This window comes from Opisthorchis viverrini (genome assembly GCF_000715545.1).
Source record: "Opisthorchis viverrini unplaced genomic scaffold opera_v5_86, whole genome shotgun sequence".
NCBI classification, from domain to species: Eukaryota; Metazoa; Platyhelminthes; class Trematoda; order Opisthorchiida; family Opisthorchiidae; genus Opisthorchis; species Opisthorchis viverrini.
In genome coordinates this window covers 976,166-980,900 of record NW_008751742.1, presented here as the reverse complement: position 1 = coordinate 980,900, position 4,735 = coordinate 976,166, and the positions used below count along the sequence as shown (strand labels likewise).

Here is a 4,735-nt window from a genome sequence, read left to right as displayed (position 1 = left end):
CAGAGTCAGTATCCGAAGATATCTTGTTAACTAGCTCTTATCCAGGCTCCCGATGACATTTGTCCAGTTGGGGACAGTGGTAAGGCAATTACACATCGGCTCTGAAGCGTCGGAATGCTTAAAAATTGACACGAAGCTATGTGTAGAGCATAAGTATGAACAAACTATAACTTGTTGAAGTTCGTTGGTTTTTAACAGCACTCTGGTACAGTACGTATGTGGTAGTGATTTAGGGAAATCAGCAAGCGGAAAGGGCGGAAACAGTTTTTTAAAACGACAATGAACGGAATATCAGGACCACGGCCTTTGTTGGATTTCAGTTTCATGTGTTCCCTTTGGATATCACCGGGCACAGTGATCGTTGGCCAAGTAGACTAAGATGGTTTCCGGAAGATGAGCTACAGAACTCTTAATTGAGGCTACCGAAATTCACGCTTGTGCTGGACTCTACGGCATAGTTAATTTAGGACATGCCAAATTTCCCGGTAGCTTTTTCTCCAGGATAGTTATATTATGTAGACAGTTAATGAGTCAGATCCGCAGTTTACGTGTTTACATACCCATTTTCCAGCACAAAGAAAAAAATCGTTCAGCTATAGCGTCCTTTCGGTGTCTAGCTGCCGTGCCGCACGGAGGCACGAGGGCTGGGATACTCTAGGTCTCCCAAGCTTAGATAGGGGAAGTCGAGAGGCAGAGGTCGAGTTCGAACCAGGGCCCTTCCGGTCAGTAAATTCGCGCTCTAACCACTTGGTCCAACTCGCCCCTCCCCCCAACGCAAAGATAATTACCTGTAGTGACACATTGGGCAGCATGGATGAAGGCGAAATTTCAAGTAGTCCGTGCTGTGCTACAAAAGAATGAGAGCTTCGGAGGAAACAAGATCTCAATTGAAACAAAAGGACAGTTCTGGACCGACTTTGTGGAACACCATGAATCTCCCGGGTAGTTGTTTTTGTTGGTGAGCTTTAGAGTGTATGGTTATCATGGTTATCGTGCAATTTCTGGACAAGGCTTGACCCGTAGAGATGGTTAAGTAAACGAATTCCGAGGTCTTACGGAGAAAAGGTAGGTCTATATTGCAGTTTTAAAGTACTGCCAACGAGGGCATTGTATCCTCAAAGAACTTCGTTAGAACCCACAGAAAACATCGGAACGTACTGACAGAATCGGACTTTGGTCAGCAGTAACCTTAGACGGGAGTAAAATGGGTCTTGTCCATTTCGGTCACCACGCTGAGGGGGCTGTTTTCACTATCCTGTGAAAATGTTTCACACAATAGTGGACTAAACGAAGGCGAAAGTTAAGCTCTGTAGCGGAACAGCGATCCGTTTATTAGAACCGGATAACAATGCTGAGCATCTGCACGAAGTTTCGTTGTCGTCGGCGTATCTGATCATTTGGATTCAAACACTTTGGTGTCGGTCCTGCTCAAGATCTTGTAAATTGCACTAATAAGAATTAGGCACATCCATCATCAACGAGTTCAGCATGAAGTGTTTTATGGTGTATGTCGCATGCAACTCATGGTAACTCATCATGTAGTAAACCGTATTTCGGGAAGTGAGCTCATTAAGTTTGGAAATAATGAGTGGAAGATGATTCAAGGCGAGGAACGATCGTTTTAACAGTTTGCGCTGTTGCTTTTTAATGATTTCCTACTATTGATGCTGTTCTCCTACATTTTCACTTTTATGTCAGAGCACATTACCCTCAGTGAGTAAAACCTGAGGGTGTTTCCACACCAGGGTTTCAACGAATGTGACGCAACTCCACCCACAGGGCTTTTATTGCTTTTCCGCCAACTATAAGCTAGCTTGATATGGTCCTTGTCTTGCACTACAGACACGTCATTGCGACACTGCCATTTGTTAGTGTAGTGAGTGATGCGGCGTTCTGGAAGAAAGCAAACGTGCTTATCTTAGTTCACGAAATACTTATCTAAAAAATACAACTTTTAACACACTATAGACGTTTCTAGTTGAACGAAAACTCGGCTATATTCTCGCGGAACTAAACCTATGAATTAGCAGATACTCGCCCCCGATGTTGATTCAATGTTGAACCTTTGTGGTCCTCTGGTCCAGGAAGCGTTCATTACTGCTTTCATTTGTAACTCAGGATTCGAAACAAAACATACTGCAACGAAGTATTGGTCACTCATGTAAATACGAGCGATAGTAAAGAACTCTGTGTGATATAATGCTCCCGTGGTCTTCATTTGGCTTAGTAATTGACGTTCAAAACTTTTTTTTCAGGAGAACATAACTCAGGGCTTGCCCATCAATTTCAGCGCGTCATAATTTAAATGTGAAACTTTTTTATACTTACGCAGGTCGCTATGCCCTTGTTGCTATCAGACGGATCGGGAACCACCCCATGTGTCATGGAAAGAATTTGACGGCACTGTACACATAGTCACTGTTGAAGGTTTTCCCCTTCATTTATTTTTTCGATCGCGTGCTGATATTGTCGCACGTGAAGGTTGGTATGATTCATACTCACTAGTAGTGACATGAGTGATACGAGGGTGCATGGGGGTACGTATCCAGCGTCTGCTTGCTACAACCGGTTCAGTCTAGTCTGAAGTTAGTTGACAACAATTTTTCGAACCACCCCATCATCGGTTATGAACCCCTTTGAGATTGCCGCGGTTGTCGTGATAAGTCCGTCTCGAGTGGAAACGTCAATGTCTGGATGTCTTTCATAGTCTCGATTTGCATTAGTACAAGCGCGATAGACTGGCTGAAAGTATGTACAGTTTCAGTAAATTCAATCAATTTATCAGCTATAAACTTTGTCCCATACACACATTGGTTCCAGCTGCTACAGCTTCCATCACTGGAAACGGGAAAATGGCATAATTGTTTTGGAACCGTGCACAGCTGAAACAGAGGCAAAAATGACCACGTTATTCGTACAGTTTATACTATTTAGTGCGTGTGCCGGCGAATTGCTTTCTGGACTGTTAAAAATAATTCGTCTTATATTCCATTATCCATTTTGTGGTACTTCCGTTTTTGTTTAGGCAGAAGTTGTCTTGTATTTGCAGTTCAGCCTGAATACCAGGTCCCTGTCTCTAGAATGATCCATAGTTTCCTCAGGTTTAACTGTCGGCAGGCAACTCATTCGGTTGTTACATCTCTGATGAATAGAATTAGGTAGAGGTGGTAAACAGCCGATTGAAGTTGTCTAGTTAATGATTTTCCCTCCAAGCTCTGGCTAACACCAAAAGAAGCACGATTCATGTCCTTATCCACGGATTGATTTTGATGACGCGAGATAGTACCGATAGTCCTCGGAAGGCGTACACACACTTCCTTAAGGGTTTGAATATCCTGCAACATGCATCCCTTATTTCCGTCCGCTGGAAATTGCGATCTATTATATGTGTGTTCTTACAATAGTGTCCCTTCTACTGTAATGGTACTGCTTCATGTATTGGCGCTCCAAATAAGTATATGAAAGAGGTGTTTCACACCCACACGCCACATTTTCGAGAGCTATGAGCCGTATTGTGAGTGTGCATGGTTTATGTTGGTACATCGTGTAGGTGATGAAAGTGACGAGGCGCTAGCAGTTACGTGCTGCCACGAAGTCATTTTCAGCGCTAATGACGATCCGCGCTCTACACGGTGGTCGGTACGTTCCGTGTACGGCACAGCTGTCAGCTTTTGTGGTCAGTTTTGTCCCCAGTGGTTTACTTATGTGCACGCATCTTATGCATTCGATCCTGTGTTTGCTTGCTTGCGCATCCGTGCCCGCATTCTCGTTTGCGCAGCTCTCATGTGTCTTTCGCGATAGCCTAACGATTTGTGGGAAAAGATACTCCATTTTTGGACATCAATCTATCAATCAACCAACCAATAAACAAAACGGAAGCGGTGATTCGTCAACACAACTTTTTCATTGTTATCCCACTGTTTAATTTACCGGTACCGACAGGCCATTACTTGGCGCACATTTTTAAGACCATGTCCGATTGGATGGGAGTTCTGGGTTTTACTGATTGTTTCGGTTTGATAAATTTTGCGCACAAAAGCCACCATCAGTTGATTCCTTTCTTCCGCCCCTGTACCCTATTTGGAACTATCCCATTTTGTAGCTTCTTCCCTGCTATTCTTCTCCATTAGGTCAGTCGTTTTCATTGAAGTTCACGGATTTTGAAGCGTCAAGCACAAATTATAGATTACATTGCCCAGTCGAACAAGTTTGAGAGAATTAGAAACGTTTGTAGAGACAATGGATACGGAAGTTACTTTTTCAACCGTTCTGTTTTCCCTAATAGTCAATTTTACGAAATACTACCTAATAGACCAGTGGAGCTATTCACGTTAGGAAAGCACCAAAGTGGACAGTCTAAGTGACAGTACCGACGCTCTAGCCCACGAAGCTCACCATAAAGCCAAGGTGTCCATTAAAATTAGCCAGTTCGTGGACTTCATTACTACTCAGCTGCTCGCATCAGCCAGCACCAACCTGTGTTGCAGAAAATCGGCACTCATGAAGACAATCAGTTGGAACACTGTTTCAGCGGTAATGCACATTGGAAGCTTTTCCCACTCACGCTTGAAATTCTCGTGGTTTGAGGCTTGTGTTATGAGTGGGCATACAATGATATCGAAGGGATAATGTTGTAGATGGATGGTAAATGCCAGAATTTCAAAAGATCTCAGATCACGGTGACAGTTTTCAGCCTTATGTTTATATATATATATATATATATATATATATATAT

The 4,735-nt window shown here is 43.2% G+C and overlaps 2 protein-coding genes across 2 annotated transcripts in view; one reads left to right on the top strand and one right to left on the bottom strand.

Annotated features, from left to right (window-relative positions):
• T265_04907 (hypothetical protein) overlaps window positions 1–4,735 on the bottom strand; it is a gene marked incomplete at both ends in the record, with an annotated part of 146,454 nt that overhangs the window by 1,576 nt on the left and 140,143 nt on the right. The gene's annotated exons all lie outside the window — the stretch shown is intronic.
• The window catches only part of T265_04910 (hypothetical protein), a gene marked incomplete at both ends in the record, with an annotated part of 66,055 nt that overhangs the window by 58,145 nt on the left and 3,175 nt on the right, over window positions 1–4,735 (top strand). The window lies entirely within an intron of this gene.